The sequence below is a fragment of the Melospiza melodia genome, chromosome 11 (genome assembly GCF_035770615.1).
Source record: "Melospiza melodia melodia isolate bMelMel2 chromosome 11, bMelMel2.pri, whole genome shotgun sequence".
Classification (NCBI taxonomy): Eukaryota; Metazoa; Chordata; class Aves; order Passeriformes; family Passerellidae; genus Melospiza; species Melospiza melodia.
The window spans coordinates 28215111-28239727 of record NC_086204.1 but is presented as its reverse complement, the minus strand read 5'-3'; the positions used below and the strand labels follow the sequence as shown (position 1 = coordinate 28239727).

The 24617-nt window shown below is 43.5% G+C and overlaps 1 long non-coding RNA gene across 1 annotated transcript in view; it reads right to left on the bottom strand.

Annotated features, from left to right (window-relative positions):
• LOC134423303 (uncharacterized) overlaps positions 1 to 24617 on the bottom strand; it is a 153292-nt gene that overhangs the window by 98982 nt on the left and 29693 nt on the right. The window contains exons 3-4 of the long non-coding RNA XR_010029047.1: positions 22918 to 23032; positions 16661 to 16742 (exon numbers count right to left, since the gene is read on the bottom strand). This is a non-coding gene — a long non-coding RNA (uncharacterized LOC134423303). The remainder of the gene's footprint in view (positions 1 to 16660; positions 16743 to 22917; positions 23033 to 24617) is intronic.

The window sequence follows — 24617 nt, the reverse complement described above, 5'->3', positions numbered from 1 at the left end:
CTCCCTGAACCAGCCAGACTTATCACCACTGCCAACCCACTCTGAGCAGCAAAGGCTGGGGTCTTGCCTCCAATTTTGGCTGCCTTGCTGCAGCAGAGATGAAGACTTAGCTCCAACACACATGGAATGACCTCTACTGAAGTACAAAGCAGCTTTCAAACCCTGCTCCTCGTCCCCCAGCTCCCAGCATGACCCCAGAAACACCCAGAAGGCGCCAGGGCAGGGCACTTCAAAGTGCAGGACAGCACAGGCAGCTGTCACACGTGCCCTGCACCAGACACAGGGCACAAACAGCTCTGAAATGCAAGGGGAAGCCTGCAGTGCTGCCAGCTAATAAAGTCAATACAAACGACATCAGCCCCTTCAGGTCAGAAGGAATGACAAGAGGGACATGCCACAGAAGGATGCATGGAGAATTCACAGATGGACAGGCAATCTCAATTAAACTGTCCTCCCCTCCTATTCTCCTCTGAATTACAGCTTTAAAACCCCTTAATTATCTAAACTCAATTAGTCTTAGAATATTTGAAGCTTCCTGTTCAGACTAATTTCTCTCTCTTTCCTCATTTGCAGCGCTTGACTTGCATTAAAGAACACTTAGTGCCTGTGGTAAGGAGAACTTTACAAAGGCGGGTCAGGACTGTGGGGTATTGACAATCTCCCCTCTATTCTTCCTGTGCCTGAGAAGATCATGCACTTAGTCCTCCAGATGAATTTTCAGCAGCTCTGACATGCTTTTTCATGCCTTTTTTTCTTATACCTTAAGCCAAACATTTCCATTGCTAGTAGCAACTGTCATTCATTGCAGCTATTTTCACTCCTAAAGGTTTCCGTGTGTATTTTCCATAGTTATTTGCAAAGCAGTAATTTTTTATTATTGCTATTATTATTCCTGAGAAACAGAAAAACCAGGGTGTTAATTCCAAGAGAAAAAGAACATGAGTGGCAAAGCAGGTAGTAAGAGAAGACAATAGAAGGAACCAGTCAAGATTTCCTTTTGATTCAGCAATGCAGTTTCTTCATATAGCCTAAACCTGCACATTTTCATTCAAAGGGCAGCCATATAATGAGTGAATTTGGAATTTCCTACTGTTTTAGCCTCTGCAGTGTTGGATACCAATGTAAAGATTTAATTTTTTATTAGACTCCTGTAAGAAACCTTGATCTTAAGGTTTTGTGCCCTTCCTGAAGTCTGAGTATCTCATTCTCCCTCCAAAACCTATATGAATATATATTCATTCCCCATTTCAGGTGAGGAAGCCCATGGGACCCCAAATAACACAGATGTTAGTAAACTCATACCTCCAGAATTGCCTAAATTTTTTTTAACTTTTACTACCTTGATTAAAAGGTAGATGCATCTCCACAAAATATGTATTTTGAATTGAAAATTTGCTACTTCCACTTAGCTTAAATCTACAAAAAAAAAAAAAAAAAAAAAAAAAAAAAAGCTTAAATTAACCTTACAATGATCATAGGTTGTACTAAATGAAAATATCTGTACTTAAAGCAGGTCCCTGCTGCCTCATGCAGGCAAGCCCTCATGGATAGGAAGCACAGACATTGAGGGCATTGCTCAAGATGAAGTAAGAAATGTCAGGGCAAGCCAGAACTGAAACCAGTCTGAGTCCTGATTCAGCACTTTAACCACAGAGCTGTGTCCATGAGGCACTGGCTGTCTGTGCTTGGGATGCTGTGTGGGATCAGATGGAAACTGCTCCTCTGGGGAGCCAGACACCTCTGACTAAGGCGCAGGAGCAGGATCACACCTTTCCTGCTTCACAGGAAACTTCTCCCTCCAGAATCGTTCTGGCCCAGAACTGGCTGGAAAACAAGAATTAAATTTTGCAACTGTTTTTTGACATTTTGCATTTAGTTCCATTCTTGCATTGGGCTAATAGAAAAGTAGACCTTTTTTTCACATCAAAGCACAGACACAAACCTTTTTCCCTCCTGTCTCTTAGGAGTGCTCTTAGTGAGAATATCACCCATCCCCTCTCAGATCTTCAAATCCTGCAGTCTCTTCCCTCCACGAGTGTTACCTCTGAGCGAAGAAGGTTTCCAACAGACCAGTTCCTTTGAAACTATTACATTTCTACCTGAAGTTCTGATATTAGCAAGTCATTCTTTCCCAGAGATTAGCATTTTCTTAAGACATAAAATTCAGGAGGAAGAAGTCACAGACCATGTTAGTCCTGGGTGCCAAGATGTAGATTATAATGCAAAGAATAATTTTGTGCAGTCTGTAGTTGAAAATGTTCTCCAGGCTTGGTATTGTGGAATGGCCCAATTGTGTTCTCAAGCCATGCATTGGGTTTGGGTTTTTGTTGGGTTGGGTTTGTTTTTTTGTTTCTCTTTATAGATGTTGATTCACAGGAAAATTATTAAGCTTTGAATTTGTTTTTTGGCTTCAACCTAAACTACACTCTTTATGTGAACCAAGGTGTAACGCCAGTTTCAGGTGAGGAATAAATTGTTGTTGTGCCTCTTTCACCTTTTACAGGGAATCCATGTACAGACTTTGGAAGGACATTCCTACCTTCCAGCCACCCAGCTGAGCTGCAGCAGCTATTACTGAAAATTCCAGGTTGTCATTTCAGCAGAGAAATTTCTGTAGTGTCAAATCCATCTCAACTTCAAGTCTGGCCCTACAGGTATGAAAACTACTTCAGATAAAATGCTGTCATTCATGCAAATTATCTAAACTTGGGAATAGTGAATATTTCAGCACCCAGCAGGGATAAGAAACTTTTTGACTTTGACATGGGTAAGAGCCTTCTTCTTTCACCAATAAAATATTGTGGGAAAAACTAAAGTAAAGCTAAAACTACATAAACCAAGTTATTGTAACAGCTTCTAAAGACAGATGAGAGTCATTACATTATTTATACACATGAAGGTATTGGGATAGACAGGATTAGATTATTTACCCAAGATCAAGCAGTGAGTCAGTGACACAGTTTTCTGCTGTCCAGTGAAAACACAGATGTACAGTAAGCTGAAAAGAATTCATTTATTCCCCATATCAAAAGGAAAAAGGATAGAGCTTTCCCTCTAGCCCAGCTCATGGTTCCAATAAGTGTTGATAGAACTGAATTTGGCAAGCAGGAAATTCACTGCACTAGTCACACATGCAAAGCATTTGCTAAAAACAAAAAGCTTAAATTACTCAATTATCAACAGTTTTCACTTGCCCAAGCCACAGACCTATCAAAGTTGTTTCTTGCTGATTTCTTGAGGAATTAGAAGGATACAACCCATCCAGTGTCCAAGGCATGGCATAATCCACCAGGACATTGTGCAATGCCAGAGTCTTGCCTCATGTCTGAGTTCAAATTGCCCAAACTGCATTACAGGGTTTTCAGTCAACACCAGCTTGGATGGTGGGGTTTTTGACTTGTCCATGGCTCAGATTTTAGCAGCCTGATAGGATCAACCTGGAAGAAGGAACAATTCAGCTGAGGGCTTGTCAGCCCTCAGAATGCCCTAAAGTGGGCTGTATCCTGCCATAAATATTTGCACAAAAATCCTGCTGACCTCAGTGGTGGTTCTGGGTACAAAATGATGGCAGGATGTGGTCACAGTGATCCTTCTAATAATAGGTTTTCCATTGAGATCAATGGACACTGGGCCCCATTTCATTGCCAAAGCTTGGTTGGGAGCTCTAAAGAGAGACATTGTTTTCCTGCAGCAGGGAGCACACACTTGCCAAATTTACGTCTGGCAAAGGCAGACACTTATTTTTAATGCTAAACAACACCAAAACTGTCTGATACTAATTAAGAGAGTGTCTTCCTTCTGAAAATCTCAAGGAAAAACAATCTTCCAATGTGGTTTTTGGAAAGACACACAGAAAACATTAAAACATTAATATATCTGCATGTAAAGTCAGATATAAAGTAAGTGAAAAACATTTTCCTTTACCTGAATGCAATTTTAAGATGAGTTTAGCATACATGGAAGTTTCTGGTGCTCAGCTCTTCAGGAAAGTCAATTTAATATAGGTGCTGAAGACCCAGACCCCCAAATAAGTTTCTCACAGGCACATTCCTGAGTCTGTGGGCAGCACCCCAAACTCCATTTTTCCTGAGCCCATCCCTCCCTTGGTGTTCATCACAGCTTTGATGCTTATATGTAGAAATCCTTATCTTCAGGATCCTAAAGGATGACTAAATGTTTTCCAGTGTTTTATTCATTATCTGAGTTCAACTTTAACTGATTTTAATCTTGTGGTTCTGCTATAAAGATAAGCTGAAGTCTGCCAAGGAAATAAACATTTCACAGGTTAACAGCACAACTCTTCTAAAGAGGAAGCAGGTTTGTTTTCTGCCTTATTTTCTGGAAAATGTTAAAACAATAAAATGAATAAGAAGCAGTGGAGAACAAGTTGTAAAGGAGCTAATTTCCTGCTCACAGCAGCTCTGATAAATTTCAATCCTGGATGACAGGGGCTGTGGAGAGCGAGGGGAGGGCTGGCTCTTCCTGGAAAGCCAGACAGGATAGGATTGATTTGAGACATCTTCATTGCCAGAACAGCTGGTATTGGCTAATCATCAGAAAACAGAGACTTCGACCTACAGAGAGCCGGGAGCGAGGCAGACGTCTGGACCAAAACTTCACGTTCCAAATGTGAAACTGAACAAAACAGCAACAAAAATAATTAAAATAAAGAAATAAAATAAAATGGGACCAAAAAAAAAAAAAAAAAGAAAAAAAAAAAGAAAAAAAAAGCGCCCCTCCTCACTCACACACAAGCCTTCCTGGAGCCAAATGCCAAAGGAAGTGCCAGTGCCCTGACTAACAAAAGAATCCTGAAACGCTGCAGGCTGCGGTGCCAGCAGCACCCAGTTGCAGTGGGAGGCTGCCTGACACGGCTGCCGGATGCTCCGTGCCTGCCGGATGGAGCAGACAGCTCAGCATGAATCATGGGGCAAAGGATTCCTTCAGTCCGGGAGGAATCGGGACAATACACAGCCTGCCTGCTGTTTGCTGCCTTTTTTTTTTTTTTTTTTTTTTCCTCCTTCTCTTTTTTTTTTTCTTACTACTCCTGACTTTGAGGGACCAGCCGTTTCCTTCCTGCTGTGGGCGTGCAGGCGGCACATGACAGCTCATCGATGGATCCGTGTGTGTGAGCGAGCACAGGAACCGCAGGGACAGGAGCCAGCCCGGACCCCCGGTCTGAACTGTCCCATTAACCCCCGGAACCCCCGCTCTGACCTGAGCACATGTCCCTTCATCCTCCTCCCAGGGCACCCCTTCATCCCGGTCATGTGCTTTGGACACACACACACGGGATTAGGAGTCAGCCCTACAGCAGAATTTAGATTGCTGGAAATCCTTCCTGGAAGAAGGAATGTCTCCATCTCCCTGGCCACAAGGCTGGAATCAGCACAGAGGGAACAAAAAACCCACCAGAGTTCCTTAGGGTTACAGGCAAAGCTGGCTTTGGTTTTCTGACTCCTCTTGCCCCAGAACAGGGAGGGGAAATGCTGCTATAGGGCCAGCCAGGTATCTTCACTCCCACCTCTGTGTGTCTGGGAACTATTTGAACCAAGCTCTCCTGAATCTGATGGACCACTTGAAATTATTCTCAATGGCCGTCAGATTTTTGATCTCTCTACATACCCCAGGTCTGCTCTTAACATTATGGTTACATGGAATCAAGCTGTCTTCTCTGGACCCTTTTGAAGGTCATTCCACCAACATCATTCTTCTCTCAGTTTCCAATAGCACTTAGCAAAGTTTCAAATCAATACCCAATTTTTTCTCTCCACAGCTTGTCAGCCAACTTCAGCATTACTAATTAAGCTCTCCTCCCTTGGCTTAGATGATTCTTTCCCCTAATGATTCCTCTTCTCCTACTCCCACCACGCCTGCACATGTTCTGATGAGGATCATCCACCAGTTTTCTGTTGCCCATGTTTTATGGGCTCCTAAGTTTCCTACTCCATACAGAAAGCACAAGAAGCAAAGAAGAAATCTCATCCACAGTCACAAAAAAACTACAGTGTCTCTGTGCAGACACAAATCCTTCTGCACTCCAGACCTTCAACCCAAATTCAGGCTCCACCAAACACTTGCAAATGGCACCAGGAGGTTGGAGTTTGGTTTTAAAACAATGGGAATAATGATGTTTAAAGAAGACAGTGTATCAGCTGCTTGAAAGATACTGCCAACATGCCCAGTGGGTATTATTTGCCATGTTCTTAACTGATTACATCTTTATCAGCTGAGAAATTTTCAGAGGTACTGAGTATCTGACGAGGGGCTGCAGAGGCAGCCACTGACCCTCTCTACCCTCACTCTCACCTTTCCCATTAACAGAAGAGCTTCCATCCTACTGCTCTTTGTACTTGTGTTTGTCATCTCAACCAAGCCCTCAATAGCAGCAAGTTCAGATGTTTCCTATGGGAAAGGGTGAAAGGAACAAGTTCTGGTTATGGTCTCCCACATGTGGTGAGGCTCCTGCTTGGCTAACAAAGTGTGAATACTGATAAACCTCCTGGCTGTGCCTTTTGGCCATGCCCTGCCATAGCTCCTGAATCAGCAGCGTGGGTGAGCTGTGGGTAGGGGAAGGTTCATGATTAACTGCTCCCTGCTAACAGAAGAATGGTTTGCAAATGAGTTGCTTTAATCCCCAAGGAGTGTCTGCAGTGCCTACAATTTGTATGGTCCCATTGTACTCTTGTAACAGGTGTTTCACTTCCATGAAGCAGTTCTGGGTTTGCTGGCAGTGGAATAGGCTGCATGTTTGTGGGGTGACAGTCTATCTTTTCTGCACATATTATTTTCCCTTTTGCCCAAATCATATAAAGATATTGATTGATCAAGAATCCATCAGTCATTTATCAATTAGAAATGGAAAGTTAAATGCAACAGACTAAACAAAATGAAGCAAAAAGTAAATTCTTCACATCTGTATTTCCATCATGTCTGAAAATTCAGATTTTGACCTGCTGTGGGAGATAAGTCTGTATATAACAAAATCATGTAAACCATTCACATCCCCTTTCTGTGGTTTCAAGAGGATAATACTCATATCCTCAGAAGAATCACTTAACTTTATCTCCACATCCTAAAGTGATTCAGTCTTTGAAAAAAAGATTTCTGATCTGAGTTCTTCTTACATATCCAAATTTCATACAAGATGCTGGAATAAAATATTGGCATTTACAACAAAACCACAGCATGGTAATTCTGTAAATGATTCCTTCAGCTTCTAAGACCCAGTTGCCTTCAGTGGACCACCACTTCAAACCTGAACTTTGCTGACTGGCTTAGCAATTTGTTCCTGCTATCATGTGACAAGTTTTTGAAGCTCACATGTGTAATGGGGCATTCGCTGCCAGTATCAAAAGAAGGAAAAAAAATTAAGAAATATAGTAGAACATGAGGTTCCAATTGTCTGATAAGCAGAAACATCTGTTGGAGTCATGAGCAGTTGATTAGTGGAGTTCATTCCCAGGGTAAGGCTCCAGTAGATCAGCTCTTCTATCTAAGTACAGGATTGTAGTCACTGGAAGCATTACAAAGAGGTACAAAGAACGGGCAAAAGACACAGAAATAATTTCTTAAGGTACCAGGATTCTTGAAAACCAACACAGTTTATAACACAGTGGTCTTGGGCACTGCTTCACGTGATACCAGCATGTAAAATTAACAGCTGTATTTAAACTTCCCCACAACAGCTGAACATCTGCCAGTCTTTCAGCTATAAACCTACACTGGGTTTAAAGCTGATAACTAGAGACTATAAAAATTCTTCTGGAAGATAAAACACAAGGTACAAGGCATCAGTCTGAGTATATTTCGTATCTGAAAAATAATCAGACCAGTACAGATCAAAATAACGACAAAAGCATGAGTTGTTTTTTAAGATGCTGCTTGGATTTCAGCCTAAAGCTTTTCCACCTCATTACACTAAGGCAAGGATTAACACCTGGGAACATTTGCACAGAAAGCAGAGGCTGATCAGAATTGCTAATTCAGCCTGTAAAGCTGCAGTGATACTGGATGGATAGAGATGTATAAACTACTCTCATTAAGGTCACTGTTGCAGATCTGTGCTCACAACACCACAAGCCTTGGCACCCAGGAATACAAGAAACCACCAGGAAGAGGATGTCCTTAAGGCTAAGCCTCTCCTTCATTAACTTGAATATCTAATTGTAGGTTTACTGGGAATCTCAACCCTAGCTCTTCAATTCCTGGTGTCAATGGCCTGACCTGACCTCCCAGTTTCCTGGTGCTCCATCTGCATCCACCTGTCACCCCATGCCTATTCCCCATCCAGGAATGGGGTACTGTTACATTAAAAATAACAACTAAAACTTGCTAGCCAGCAATTTCACTTCCCCTCCTGACTTTACTGGCTATTTTGTCTTTACCAAACCCATAAAATAACTAATAGAAAATACCTTGTAAGATTGGTGGGGTTTGTGTTTAGTACACAGTTTGATTCAACTTACTGTACAACCTTATCACAATTTTGGGAGATTTTCATTATTCAGAAATAAAAGGTGTCTCCCTTTTATCACAAAGGACAAACTTCCAAGATGCTACAGTTAGCTAAGTAAATGACATTTTCTGAGGGGTATTAGGGGGTTGATTTCAGGCTGTTTTCAGTCTATCTAAAGCAGAAGTTTCTCTCCACACTTTTAAATAAAAATTGTGTTTGACTGTAAAAATTATTATCAGATATTCCTAAAAGAACTGGTTTCCATCTAAATAGATGCAATACTTACAAGTGTTTTTCTGTCTTTCAGAAGGTACTGCACTCCCACCCCTGAAATCCCTTCCATGCTTTCCAGTTCCCTGTAAGAACCTTTCTATCATTAAAACTTTGCTATGTGCCTTTTTTTTCTTACCCAAGCCTACAGGCAGGAGGGGAATTCACCTGCCAGCACCTTTTTGAGGTGCCAGTGAAACCAGAGATGTTCACTGGCTCTGACAACAGATCCAAGCATCCTTCCCTCGTTGAACATGTCATCAGCTTCTGAACCCACATGTTACAGTGTGGGAGTCCAAGCACAACCTCCTTTGGCTTTTCTAAGAACACATGTGGATCCTCTTTCCAGTGCTCCTTCCTGAGAATAAGAGTGAAATTGTTTCATCCAGGGGCCTTTTGTTGACCTTCATGACTGGCCCTTTGGCTAAACCTGACTTCTGTGGAAAAGATACATTCAGTTCTCCCCTTCCACACAGCCTGAGCCTTTCTATGTGTGGCTTCCCCCTTTGTTTCTTCTACAAATCTTTTTTGCCACTCCTCACTGTACACATGGACTATCTTTTACAAATTACCTGAACTCACTGGATGTAAACCAGATGGAACACAAACTTCAGACACCTACACAGGCACAGCTATATGCCTAATGAGTTAATTATTGACTTAATAAATTCAGGCCCTTAGCAAGGGTTATTGTTTCAGGCCACAAGCTACTTTACCATGAACACTTAACTCCTCTAATATAAATAGTTCAGACCTGGCTATCTTGGCATATGAGCAGATAAAGCTGAAGTCCATCCACAAAAGACCAACAGACCTGCCCTGGCTCACTCTTATCAGCCCTAGAGGCTTTCACTCCCTTGTTAACTTTACTAGATAAATGCCACCTTTTGTCCAAAACTGCAAGCACTTTCATGAATTGCCATCAAGATTTAATGACAGACTTTGTTGCTGCAAAGACATCTCATGACACAAAAAATTCCATTGCATCAGCTTGCTAATATCATAAAATTAACTTCAATTTATATCAAAGACCTAAATTCCCAAAATTAGTGGTTCTGCTGCACTTCTAGCCCTATGATGAGGATAAGTTCTTTGTAAGAAACAAGGGCTGAGATCAAAGATCTCTGGTGAGCCACAATGTTTCTAGAAGAGTTGGGGACTCAGATGCTGCTTTCTCTCCACCATGATTTACAAACAATATACACCTTTAAATGATCTGCTGATTGTGAGTGAGCTGGGGGCAGCTCTGTGCACCTCAGCACCAGAGGAGGTGCACTTAATTGGAGCAGAAAGATAAGGAAGAGGAAGACACAGCTCTGTCCCTTCACACTGTGCTCCCTCATGGCTTGTGTCATTAATTGTACTGCTCCAGGAAACACACACAGCCTTGGGGATTTATCCCATTATTTGGCTTAGGAAGGATAAACACCACCAACACTCAACGGCCAGGATCTGTCTCATTTCTGCCATCTCCTCCTGAGAACGGATGAAACAGCTCCTGAGCAGAAGCTCTGGAGGAAGGGGCAGTGGGAAAGGCAGTGGGAGGCAGAGGAGGGGCTGCCTGGTTTCGGTGCCTGTCTCCACTGTGAGTAAGAAGCCTCCAGAGGCGGGGTGTGGCAGCCTTGGCACGGGCAGAGGGCGCAGGAGCCGCCAGGGGTTTCCTCCAGGACGGGCTGAGTGCGAGCCAGGGCAGGAGGTTCCTGTGCCACGGGGAGCCGGGCTCCAGCCTCTGCCAGGCCCGGTGACTCACGGCGGGGGGAAGGCAACACTTGGCAACCTGGGCTGTCTCACACAGCAGCAGGTTTTGTTCTCCAAGGGATAACCCAGGGAACGTGTGGCACAAGGCCAAACTCCTGAGTAAAGGACTGCAACCTTGTCCTTCTCTGGCCATTCCTAACAGCAAAGGACCGCATCAATTCATGCAGCTTACAGGGCTTGACATATCCTCATCCTCCCTGCTCCACAAATGATGGAGGGAGGCTGCACGGGAGTGATGTTGATGGGACCAGGACTGTCCTGCTCCTTCCCCCTGCAGCAGTCAGACCTGGCAGGCCCCAGGAGCTGGGAATATCCTCCTGGGACAGGACGCCACTCCCACGCAGCACAGCGAAACCAGGGCTGTGATTCACAGGGGGAACCACTTCCCTTGGGACAGAGGTAATGGCACCCATTTCCTGCTCTTTACCTACCCAATTTTTAAGGTTCCCATCCTCACCACAAGCATCACACAGCTTGCACAACAGCAGCTGGGCTGCTGTAGCTTATAGCCCAGCACCTCAAGATGTTTCTGGTTGGTACCTTTAAAGCTGGGATGCACCCACTTGTGAGGAGAGCCCTGGGAAATGCCACCTTCCTTTTGGTAAACTGCTTTGGGATCACCATACATTGCTCTTGGGGCTCATGAAAAAAAACCTAGGCCCTGTGAGTTTTATTAAGCCCCCATTTTACACGTGGACAATACACCCATGGTCTGGCTCCTGTGATGTACTGAACACTGGGACCTGTGGCTGGCACTGTGCTCTCTGCAAAGGGCTTGAGCAACCATGTTCAAAGGATAACATGACATTTACTGCAGTGGGACTGACTGTGAGCTTAGAGTCAGGCAGGTGAAAGGGCTCAGGGCTGAAGTCTTTTCTGGAAAGCAACCATCTCAGAAAAGGTTTGAAGTATGATACTCCAAAAGGAGATACAATTAGAAGATACATTCACCATTTCTACAAAGCCCCAGATCATAAGATAACTCATGTTTAAAGGAGCCCCAGAAAGACACATAGTTCAACCTCCTGCTCAAAGCAGAGCCAGCTATGAGGGCATATCAGGTCACTCTGGGCTCTGACTGGTCCATTTGCCTTTAGGACGCCTGTTGCAAGCATTGATGAGTTTGGGTTTTTCATTAAAACAGAAGAATTTGCACTTTGTGAAAGAGAAATTACCACAGCCTTTGAAATATCAATTAATATGGTCCACAGGAGCAAATTAACAGCAAAAGACTCCCCAGTACTATATCCTCTGATTTTCAATCTGCTCTGCTAAAGCAGTGAATAAACTGAGCTCTAGTGGTTGACTCTCTAAATTCTGTAAGTTTGCTCTCCACAAGTGGCAATGGCATTGCCAGCCTTGAGCACATGGGTTTGTACAGTTTACACAGAAACACCCTTACCAGCAAAGTGTATTTGCTTCCTGGCCAAACACACTAACAGTAAAATGTTGGCTCTTTATAGACTGCCTCCAGAGTCCATCCCTGGAAGCAATAAGCTATTGGTTAAAGATTCCTTAGATTCTTAGTGACGTTTCTGATAATGGTCCCAATCATAAACACAGATTACAGTTCCTACGAAGGGGTTTAACAGCACTGGCTTGTTCTAAAGTGTGCTTTACCCTGGGTTATCAGAACAATAGCTAAATTCCTCCTATGCAAAAGGGCAAATTCAGATACCTTTAGTCACCTTTTTCCACCACAGTCTCAGTGAATTAACTGAAGACTGATGATCAGACAACGAACAAAGGGTTGAGCCTGCACATAGGGCTAACACGAGGGTAACCATTATACCATGGGACTTCACCTCTGTGGTGGAAAGGGCCACAACTTTTCTAAATTTCACCTTCAAATCACAACTTTTCAATGTTTTATCAGTGTGGTTAAAGCAGTGAAACCTTCTGAGGCAGGTGCATATATATTTTCTGAATTCTACAGTTTAACTTAATTCATGTACTGGAAGGAGACTGTCCTTGATTTCACTGTAACTGCATTCAGACAAAGGATTGCAGATGGAATAATCTATAAAAAATACCAACATCACTAAAGGTGCTCTGCTTAATGACAGAGTATGGAAGACAGGCAACATTTTTACTTTAAAAGTTACATGAAGGCTCTTTCTGAATTCAGAATAGATGGTGTTCTTCTGGCAGTCCTCCCACTGTCATTTCATGTGCTTGTCTTCCCAAAACCACACATCTTCCAAAGTTCTGGGGGGCAAAACATGACACAAGATGTATGCTGGGACAACCAACAGCCAAACAGAAGTGCCAAGGGGAAGAACTTCTTTATTGAGTGGTATTTCCTACATTCCAGCACAACCTTTTCTGGCTTGCCACTGCCTTGTTTGGTAGAGGCAGGAGCATCCCTTTGCCATGGTTTCCTTAAACTTTTCTTTGCAATGTTTAGTGTCCTAAGCCTACAGCTGTAAATGGTCCTCCTAAATTATCAAATTCCATAGGTGTGTGTCACCTCCTGCCTCGTGGTACCACTGTCTATCACCCTCTTCCTTATTGCCCGATCAACGATCCCCTCTAATCACCCTCTTCCTTATTGTCTAAATATTTCCTTTACTACCATTCACACATGGGAATAACTTGTTTTAATGTTTGACATGACAGATATTTCAGAAACCAGCAGTATAAAACAACACCAGAAACCCAGACCAAATCTCAGCTAACAACGTGCATTAAATGAGCTTTTGGCAATCTCCTTTTTCTTTTCTTTTTTAATCTATACCATCAGTACTCTTAACTCCACCTACTAAATCCACAGCACACACCTAGCAGTGATACAAAAGGAGCTGGAAAACTTGTTATAAACTCAGAAAAACAGATGGGGATGGTGTTCCAGATTCATAAAGAGGAGCATTTCATCCCTGCAACTGCAGAATCCAGTTTTATAATAATTGTTTGTGCTGCTGACTTCCTTCAACACCTGTGACCCTGCTTGTCATGGCCTCATTGCCTGCTGGAAACTTGGCAAAAGACAAGAGAAGAGATATTAGGGAACCAATGCTACATCCTGAGAGAGGCCATAAAGTCCAAAGGTTGAGCAGGATTGCCAGGAGCAGCCTGATAAAGGAAGGAAGCATGTGGCTCTGAGCAGACAAACTGCTGCACCCGAGTACAACATGTCCAGAGCTGGAGCTGCATCCCAAAGTCTCCCACACTCCACAGAGCACACACTATCCAGGGACTCTTCCCAAACAACCCCCTTGAAAATAAATTATTTTAAACCCCTCTCTGAAGCATGTAACTGTTCAGTGCCAGAATTTCACAGATCTGAAATTTCAAAAAAGCACTCCTCTTTGTTATTTCAAATTAAGGTGGGATGATTTGTTGATTTAATAAAAGAAAAAAATCTCGTACAATACCCCTTCTGAATTAGCATATTCAAGCCTTTCCAAAATCCAGCTCCAGTAAAGAACTTGTCTTTAAAAATCTATCAGACTGTAACTAAGCTTGTCACTTGGCATGTGAAATAAATAAGCCAATAATCAGATCCTTCAGAAAATTTCAATTAAACCTCAAAAACTGTCTCATAAAATACCCAGAATCTGAAGAGTTTTTACTCAGAAGGAGAGCACAGCACCTAAAGGTTTCACATTAGGAAGAGCATGGGGCATTAATAAATTTTCCCCCTTCTTTCCTACTCACCACTTGCTCAGTTACACGAGCACAGTGTTTTGTGATGCCACTCTGTGAATCTGAGCAGAAAACCCTTTCCTGGCTTTCAGCACGAATGAAACCAAGAGCCCAGCATGGCCCCACAAAGGACTGAGCAAGCACAAGCAAAGAGCAGGACTGGCAGCCAGGGGAGGGAGGAAAAAGGACACGGATTGCTTTGAGCTCATATTGCTGCTGAGCACTTTCTATTATAGAACCATAACCTAATATGCTTTCAAGATTCTGACTCTGAGCTGCTTCCCACCGTGCACAGATCCTACAGGGATCTACCCCGCTCCCGGAACGCGCCGGCGCGTCCCACACTGCTCTCTGCTAGATTTTCATTAATCAAACAAGAGGAAGGAGAAGCCCAGCAGTGCCCCTAAACACAACATCTGCCTTGAGAAGCAACAGCACAGTCCATGAGGACGCTCTGGCTGTGAGAGCAATGCCTGGCTCGGCAGTGCTGTCCTCCCTGGGGAGCTCAGCTGTGGGAAGCAGGAGCAAGGAACTGCCTTTTTAGGACTGTGGCTGAGCGGGCTGGGAAGAGCTGGGGCAGGATCAGGGCTCCTGCAGCAGTTCCCTGGCCTTATAAGGACAAAGCCAGGTATCTTCCCAGGCAGCACATCCAGGTAAGGCCCAGCAGGGCTTCCCGGGATCTCCCGCTGCCTGGGGAGACCCTTGGCCACTGCCACACCTGCACGGTGCAGACCTAAAGCCCCGCTGTCCCCAGCTCAGAGCATTTCAAATAGGCCTTATTAGGAAACAGGGAAGCTTAATTAACTAATTGAAAGCTCGTTGTGAGATCTGCAAAGCCAGATGGTTTGTGGGTGAACCGTTCTTGATATTAATGTGACATTTTAAGGCATTCACAGCAACATTTTGGAGCGCAAGTCTCTAATGTCAGGCATCTTTTTAGCTACCTACGTAAGAGGGAAGGTTTCCAGAGGTGAGGAGCAACTGGATTCTCCAAGGGCTTTGACACCCAAAGCCTCAGACACTCAGCAATTGGTTTAAGCAATCTTTAGGAACACACACAATTAAGACTCCTCCCCAGTTGCCTAAAAATTAAGGCCGCTTGACAGAAAAGCCAAAAGGTTTTTGTTTCATTCCGTTTAAATGAGATTTCTTGTTGTTACCTGTTTTGTTTTTCCAGGGAGTGAAACAAACCAAAGCACTTCAGGACAAATCCATCTGTATAGGAGATACATGCAAACAACCCTGACCGTGAACTTTCCCATATTGTTGCTCTTTTTACTTTCCTGACTCCAATTTTTATAAGTAAAAAGAAGAGGATGTGATTGAAATAGAAAAAAGTATCCCCTTTCCCTCAGCAATACCCGTTTTAAAATTGGATTTTTGAATCTTTATCAGAAGAATGGCCACAAAAATGGAGTATCCTTGAGTATTTTTCTTTGAGGACATTTTAAAAAAATTCCCTTTAGATATGGTTAAAAAATAATTTGCAGTGCAAAGTTATAATGAGACACTACCCACCCAGGATTAATCCAGCTTCTCAGTTGTGATTAAGAAATGGCACATTGAAATTCAAAGAATTACCAACATATTTTGCCATCTTAAGTTTTTTGAGGTTAAACTTTGATAACTGCCTGCCTGAAGATGCTGAAAAGTGCGGGTTTAGCTGAAAGCAGCTACTTTAAACTTAAAGAGATGAGAATGGCTTGACAGACAATGATTTAAATCCACAGAGAAGTGTCTGCTCTGCATCCCAAACTACTTACTGCACCATTTGTACCTTCAGGTAACAACCACAGCAGGAAGACCAGAACTTGGGTTCCTGTTGCCACATCCCACTTGCAACATGCTGTCAAGAAAACACGGGGGAAGTACTAATTCCCCTGGGTAATCACAGGGCATCCATTTCTAGGATTCCTTCTGAGAGGCCCATCAGCAGAAACCAGGTCATGGACAACAGGAAAAATGACATGAATTAAATACATTAAATATGTGACAAACTTAGTCTGAGCTCAGATTTGGGTAGGACTTTCTCCAGTTGTTGACTGGGCTGGGATTACATTTCCATAGCTCCAAAGGAGCACCAGGGCAAGGCTACTTTCATAAAAGGAATAAAAGTTTTGACACCAGGTTTCATATTGTAAATTTCTCCTTTAAAATAACCTGCTTGCCAAAGCAGTTAATCTGCCAGAAAGGGAGAGAGGCTTGGAAACTTTATTCCCTTTTAAAAGCAATGAGTGGGCTGTGCTGCTCAGGTACACCAGGCATTGCTCCAGAACCAGGGAGTCTTGGCTCATTAGGAGCAATTAAAAAAAGAATTCTGAGGGGACTTTAAAAACAACAACTTCCCAAAACAAAACATGCATATGTACCACATGCATTTGTTTATGCAGCTGTAATGAGTGATGAAATCCATTTATGAGCTGAAGTCACAAGATTCTAAGCAGGTCTTTGTTTAATCTCAGTAAGTCATGACATTTCCCTACTACTTATAATAATGTGGTTTGGATCAACATTTTCAAACTTATGCACCTGTGTTTTAACACTGCTCACCAACTGCACTTCTCTGCAGACAGAACAGGCTGTCCTGGAGGCCCCACTTTGATCAAGCACCCTAAAAACAGACAGAGAAACCCGGGTTTAGTTGAATACACGCCTGCAGTTCTTGAATTCAGCACATCTTCTGCAGCTCTTACTCAGACTGAGACTCTGGGCAACCTACAAAGAGCGTAAATAAAAATCAATGAGACCATTAGTGGGATGAACACTTACAGCATCAGCCCTTCTATAACCACAAAGTCTGCCCAGATGGATGCTCTTAAAAGACTTTCAGAAGGTTTGCTCCAGACAATGGCTCTCGTTCCAGCACGTTGCTGTGACTTGGGAGAATAAAATGAAGATAAATGCAGCTGTTTCTGCTTACATTAATGCAGCATTAGTGCCCTCAGTAACAAAGGTAGGACAGAGTATGAAGGAAAATAAAAAATTCAGCACAAATAACTATTAAGTTACAGGTTTGGTGTATTTATAAACAGTGCTAGGCTTTAGATGTATTATTATATAGCTTTAACATCAGTAATCCTGCATATAAATCAAGACCACTATTTTAGCTTTGATATTAAGGAGAAGAAAAAGGGCAAGACCAAAGACATTTGGCACTGCTGTTTTTGTCATTATGCTGCTATTACCTTTGCAAACAGCTCTGATGTTGTGAGGATCAGATCAAAACTAAATGAATACAGGTCCACTGGTAATACAAACAGAGTGATTTTGTATTAGTTCTTTCAAGAGGGGAAAAAGGTTAGACTCCCAGGCTGAACAAAATGTCAGTGTAGCCAATGGACCAGGACAGGGCATCACAGAGCGAGAAAAGTTCTCTGGGCCTGTGAGGTGTGAAGGAAAGTGTTGCTCCAACACCTTTCTCTGTTCTGTCTCTCCTTTGACCCAATCACATCCTGCTCTCCAGAGTCCCAAAGGAGCCAGGAGAACAGGTGGATTTTCCAGTGTGTCAGCAAACCAAGATGGCAGGAAGACATAAGGACAATGCTAGGATCTTTCACCTGGAATGTTTTGTTCCAAGCAGCCTCTTTTTATGTGCAAAAGCACAAAGTACAAGACAATTTGTCCAGCAGCATGAACACAAATTTAGGAAGGCTCTAAGAAGGCCACCAAACTCAAATATGCATAACCAGCAGAGTCTGTGCATCACCCAGCTGGCACCAACACAGTGTGTTCCTATTCCCTGCATTTTTTACCATTATTTTTGTTGATATTGGAAAAGAATATGCACTATTGCCTCAGAAATTTATATATGCTAGCTATATTAATGAGAAAATAAACTCAAATGCTATCTTCCTGCCTAATTCTAAGTTTATAAGACCTATATTTTATATTTCCCCTTTTCCAAAGCCCTTTTCGGTTATTTTCCTTTTACTTTTGGGATCAACTGTATCAGAATGTCCAAAAGAAAATGGCTGTAACTACTGAAGTCAGTGTTACAACTGAAAAACACATATCAGTAAAACCCATTCTTTAATATGTGAGCCCACATTAACTAAATCCAGCTGAAAAGTTCTGAGAAGTTAAATTAAAATAAATAACTATGAGAGTTAAGTAAACAGTTCCCTTACTGGATTTGCTATAACTGACTAAAACTTTTCTTCCTCTTTCCACATTAAAGCAGAGCCCTAAAACCACATTTTGCATATTTTATTACTTCAAACCTTTTCTAACCTGGTTCCCAGGTCAGACCAAGTCTAAAAAAACTTTAAAAAGTGAATCTAACATTGTTCTAAAATAACAGAATTCAGTGGAGTGTGAACAACAGGGCTATCAATAAATGTCTACTCTTATTCCCAGACCCAGAGTGGAATTCAAACAATTTTTAGCCCCTAAGATTCACAATTTATTGAACTGAACTGGCAGACCAGCTTTAGCAATCAATGTCACCCATCTGATGCCTCTGAGTGCTTTCACCAGAGAGAGGAACAGCACATTTGGAAAAAGAAAACATTTCTGTGATTGTTTTAAAAATCACAGTTGAAAGTTTCTTGAAAGGTCAGCAAGCAAGTTCTCCTGGCAGACACAGATTAGCAGCAGAGGGTAGGCAAGGTGCTCAGGGTGTATGGGAAGGGTAATCCATCAGGTTGATAGCACCACTATGTATATGGTACAATTATATCTTATCTCCCCAGCCCTGCAACCAAAATAAACCCCATGGAAGCCTTGGAGTCTGCTTCTGTTGTCTTTAAGTCCACACCCCTTAGGGTGGCGACCCAGGACACACCACACGCCTTTTACCTCATGTAAGACAAAAGCAAAACAAATATAATCAGTATTTTTCCTCTTAGGACTCTCACTGAGCCTCTTTGATGTGTTTTCCCTAATCGTTTTCTCTTTTTAATCATCACACTCAGGGGTTTCTCTGAGCTTATTATGGTTTGGGTTTTATGTAACCTCTTCCAGGCGGGCGCCTTCCCAAGCTCCCAACACAGCAACTGCTGTAACAGTACACAGCAACTCTACACCAAGGAATACCTTGGCCAAATGAAACCAAAAGGGAAATTTAGATGAGTACATTCTGCTTAGGTTGGAATTTTGGCTCAGACACAAGAGTTCACACTCCTGGTCTTGCAAAAAGAAGCTCTAATGGAGATACTGAAAATGAAAGTATCTCTTCGACTTCAAAGCTGAAAATCTGGCCGCTTCTACAAAGTGTTTTTCTGCTCTGGGAAATTTTACTCCTCTACACCCATTCATGAAGGGGAAATCCTTGGTCCTGCAAGTTACCTGTGGGTTTGCCATTCACTTGACTAGACTGAGACTCTGCCAGTATGATTTACTGGCATAAAACTAGTTAAATTTAAATTTCCAATTTCCACGTGGCTGCTTGCCAATATTTCTTTGTCTTAGGAGCAATTATTTACATTTACATTTTATCTTGATTCTTTTTAGCAACATTCCTATTTACATAGAGAATCCTTCAATGGATTACTACATTCTCTTCAGTTTTACCTAAGAAGTGCATTGATGTCCTACAATACAAAAATTTTCCTGATCCACTATTAACAAAATGGCTCAATTTATAAGAGTAAAACTCACATAAATGGAATATCTATAAAATGTCCAGTAAAAAGCTGCCCCTGTCTAAACTGCCAGTAGATACACGAGGTTCTATAGTTAATTTCCATTTATCAGTTAAGAATTTCTGATATCAGTGATACTCATTTCGTTGTTCCACGTCAGGACGCTGCCCATGGAGGAAGGAGGAGCTGGGACAAGAACTGGAAATATTTCCTTCACGTGGGAAGGCGCCCTGCTAAGAAACTGCTTATTGAACCTGCCAGCAGGCGTATAAGCAACATCAGAGGGAGTGCTCACACGTGTACTCCCAATAAAGGGGAGGACAAGGCGGTGAAAGTCAGAGCTATTACAAGACAAATACAAATTGTTTTTAATCTCCAGGATACTAAAATATTTTTGAGAGCTCCCAGTGTTTGGGAGAGGAGGGAGGAGGGAAAGAAAGGGGTAGGGGAGCAGTAAGCTCTGCTGAGACTTTTCTTATGGTTTGTGACACCTTTTGTGGGAAAATCATTCTAGAGAAAAGCAAGAGAGGATTTTGAAACTAACAGAAAAGGACTTGCTAAAAGGTACTTTGCTCTGTAAAACTTCCCATGGGGCCCGAAAAAGCACCCTGAGCACGTCCTTTATCACACAGCTTTGCATATGAAATGCTGTTTGTTTCAGAGGCAGCTGTATATTTTTACCTGGGGGGTTATTCCTGTCAATTGTCCCCTGATTACTGATCTGTGAGAAGTAAGCGAAGGAGTCAGAGCTACCACAGAGACAGAAATACAGCTATTGAAGTTCATGGGATTTTCAACGTTCCCCCTCCTTACCCCAAAACTTTACCCTTTGTGTGAACACTGCCATATATATTTTTTTGTTTGGCTCCCTGGTGGGCCACCTGAAAATCATCAGCACAGTGAGAAGAAAGCTGCTATGGTTTATTCAGAATCTCCTTAACCCCAATTGCTGCAGTGCATTACCATTTCCCAGAAAGGTGCATTGTTCTATCAGCACCCCTATCAAATTCAAGAGCAGAGCCGCGCTGTCGGGACGTGCAGCAGCTCAGATAGGCCGGGCTGTTGCAATCCTGTTGCAATCCTGCGCAGAAGACAGAACGTTAACACTGGCATGCTGCTCCCACGCCCTCCCCTCTCCGGGCTTCCCATTAGCTCCGTGACACCCTGCAAGGCTCAGGATTTATTTACACAACACCACTCTAGAGACGGGCTGCGATATTGACAAGGCTTAGGAAGAGTAAAGGTGTATTAAGCATCAACTGAGGATGAAAGAAATGCTTTGAGACAGCTTGATCGAGTCTCCAGCTGCAGCACAATTCCCTTTTAGCCAGGAGCTGCTGGGACAAACTGGGCAAGCTCGTGGCTTTCACAGAGAGCAGCGCTCACACGCTGGTTCCACGAGGACTTTAATCCGGGATGTGTGGCGACACCCTGAAAAGAAGCGAATTCCTCTCTGGCCAGCCCTTCAGGTTTTGGGCGGGCTGCATGGAGCGGGATGGAGCGTTTCCCAAGCCGCTCCCCCAGGGCAGTGGCAGTGGCAGCGGCAGGGAGGGACAGCGTGGGAGCCGGAAGGAGCGCGACGGGCTCTGTGTCAGCCCGGCCGAGCCCACGGCGCGCCCCACGTCACTCCCGCCCCGGCTGATTGCATCTGCTCCTCGCTTCTCCTTAAAAAGCATTGCTGTGTGGAGAGCAGCTTACAACGTGGCACAGGTGTAACAACGGGCGGGGAAGCTCAGGGGCGGATTTAGCGGGTGGGAGTGACCAAAAGTGCCCTAAGCTTCACCTCCGCACTCCCGCGTCTGTAGCACCCATCCATCCATCCTGTTCCCTGAGGGGGGGTTTGAGCAGAATTCCCGTGTTTCACGTGGTCATCTTGCCAAAGGACTGAGAAACAGGGCTGGTTCTTTAGGAAATGACCAGTGGGAAGGTGGAGAGGTGCTGGTGGCTGTGACCAAAAGTGCCCTAAGCTTCACTTCCACACTCCTGCGTCTGTAGCACCCATCCATCCATCCTCCTCCCTGAGGGGGAATATAGAGCAGAATTCCCGTGTTTCACGTGGTCGTCTTGCCGAAGGACTGAGAAACAGGGCTGGTTCTTTAGGGAATGACCAGTGGGAAGGTGGAGAGGTGCTGGTGGCTCTGCCTCAGCATCCCCCTTCTGAGAAGCTCCCGTGCTCTCATTCCTCCTACATGACCAACTCCAAATGACTGTCAGAGCCCCTCAAAGCAGAGACTCTGAATGTAAAGAAAACAAAACAATCCCCACAAAAAGCAAGCCCTTAGCAACTGGGAGATATTTGGTCAAAAAGGTCGAAGAGTGACCAGAGAGTTAAACTGGCATAAATCTAGGTGCCAGTATATGCTCCACACAGTCCTGGGTCAGATTCAAAATGCATTACAAGGCTCACGAACCAATAAAAATGCCATTGATTGATATCCTAAAAGCAAATGGGGGCAGTAACAAATATTTTATACCAAGTTAATACTAGATTTTCCAGATGAAAATCCATTGCTTCCCCGTACCTATTCCTAATTTATAAAATAGTTCAGCATTTATTCCCCTCAGATCTGCCTGCTTTACTAGAACTTCAGTCTCATTATGCCCATTTTACAAGGAGGGAGATCAAGCTAGAAAGATGCTGAAGGCGATTAGGGTCACTCAGTAGGGAGGCAAAAGCAGGGAAGAGTACAATTCCCATTTGACTTGATTCTCTTCTGCTTTTCCTCATTGGGTATACAGAAAATAAGATTACTTTTCATTAAACTCACAAGGTTATATTAAAGAGGTGAATAAATTTTTTTGCCAAACTTTTAAAGTTTTCTTAGCTGTCTTGAAGGGAAATATATTGCACACCAGTACTGCTTAAGGGTTAGGTGAAAACTCTGCTGACCAATAACATAAATGTGAAATATACCCCTGTTCTTATTAATATTTATGTAATAATCCAGGGCTGAAATTGGCAATCATTGAAGTGACCTCAGATCTCTGACATAAATGCCTATTTGAAGCACCTGGCAATGGGCTGGGATCATCCACACCCAGAAGTGCCTTGTCTGGGCTTGCAGCTCTGCCAGCCACACACCTTTTCCTACACTGCTGCAGGAACTGGGAAACATCAGCACAAAACGTGCTTATGTAGAGCAAGGCTACGTTGTACCATTAACTCTTACAACACATGTGCTTCACCTCCCTCACATGACTTACCTGAGCCCACAGCCCTCTCCTCACTCAGCTGAAACCTCTGGAAATCTGTGCTGCAGCTGGTACCCAGCTCTCCAAACACCACACAGCACTTCTAGAATGGCTTGCTAGTTGCTTCCTATTAAAAAAAAAAAAAAAAAGTCAAATTTAAACCAATCCAAGTTTCAGTTCACAGCCATCACAGCCTTTAGGCCTTTGCTTTACCATTGTCCTTTTACTCTGAAAATTCTCAGAGTAAAATTGATCTTATGAACTTGTTTTTAACATATTCCAATGTTATGGCTTTTTATATGTTTCATATGTTCTCAGTCCTGTGAGCTGAGCAACCCATCTGCCAAAGGCACAGCCAGCTGCTCATGGGCTTGTTCTAGCACACATGGGAACAGTGCTCCTGAGCCCATTGCAAAAACATGAAATATTAGGTATGACCCTTATGATTCTGGGCTAAATTTCCCATCTCCTCTTCCCTCTGAAACAAGGGAACATAGAGATGCTGTAGTGCTGGCAGCTGCATACAATTTTGAGCACAGAACAGCAATTTTGAGAGGTTGAGCATCCTGGTTTGTGTCCTGAGGAAGTCCTGAGGATCTGCTGTGGGTGAGGCTGGGCCATTCCCAGCAGTGAGGGGACAGGGCTGCCCAGACAGGGAGGAGCAGCTGTGTCACTGTGTGATAGCTCAGCTGGAATCAGAGATCAGGTTGTTGTTTATTAATCAGGTGGGACAGAGGAAGAGAAGCAGTTCAGCAGCACCTTCTCCAAACCAGAAACCTTGAACTCTGCTTGTGCTTCCAGGCACTCTCCTTCCCAGGCCATGCCCTTTCCTGCCTACATTGCCTTCCTTGGCTCTTTGGCAACCCCAACTGCTCCCACACCATGACTCCAACACAAATGACTGTCATCCACGGTGAATGTTTCCATTTGAATTACGTGAGCAGGCCCTCTGTAAACTTCCCCACAGGCTCCACCACACTAATCCCTGGGAAGGAGCAACCTGCAGGACCTACTTTCACTGTTGAATGCTTTCTCTGTTTGTTGCTCCTCCTGCCAGAGCCATTAGCCGAATTCAGACAGGTGTCCTTACATCTGTCACCCAGCAGCCACCGCTGACATTCAGGACAGGAACTCTCTGGCTGTGTCCAAGCCTGAGCCCACGGCACAGAGCAGGAAAGCTCTGGCTGCTCCCTGGAAATCCCTGAGCTCTGGGCTGCTTTTCACTGGGCAGTTCTGGCCTCATGCAGACTCGCTTCCTCCCCTTCTCCTGTTGCAAGTACTGCTTTATCCCAGGTTGCCAGGAGCCTACCGTGCCAACAGCTGCTAAGACAGAGCAAGGTGTCGACTTTGGCAGGATGCCAGATTGTTTATTAATTAAAAATTTAAGCAGTCTGTATTTGTCCTGAGACCCTAATCAAAACTGAGCTATTTTACCCAGGGCTCTGAGTGGTTAAATCCAGTTATTCTGAGGCTTTCAGTCACAACTGGCAACTGCAAATAAATCCATTTTGTTGACACTACTGTCTGTTTATTGAAATACCCAAAGACCACAAAGCTAACTTCAGTTCTCCACAGCAAAACCCCGCCTCAGTCATAGGGGAACATATGCACACTTCCAGCAGGATCTTTCCCCCTGAACACAGTAAATATCTTTTCAAAGGCATTCACCTGCCTCCCCAGCACTCAGCATCAATATGCTTCTATTTGTATGG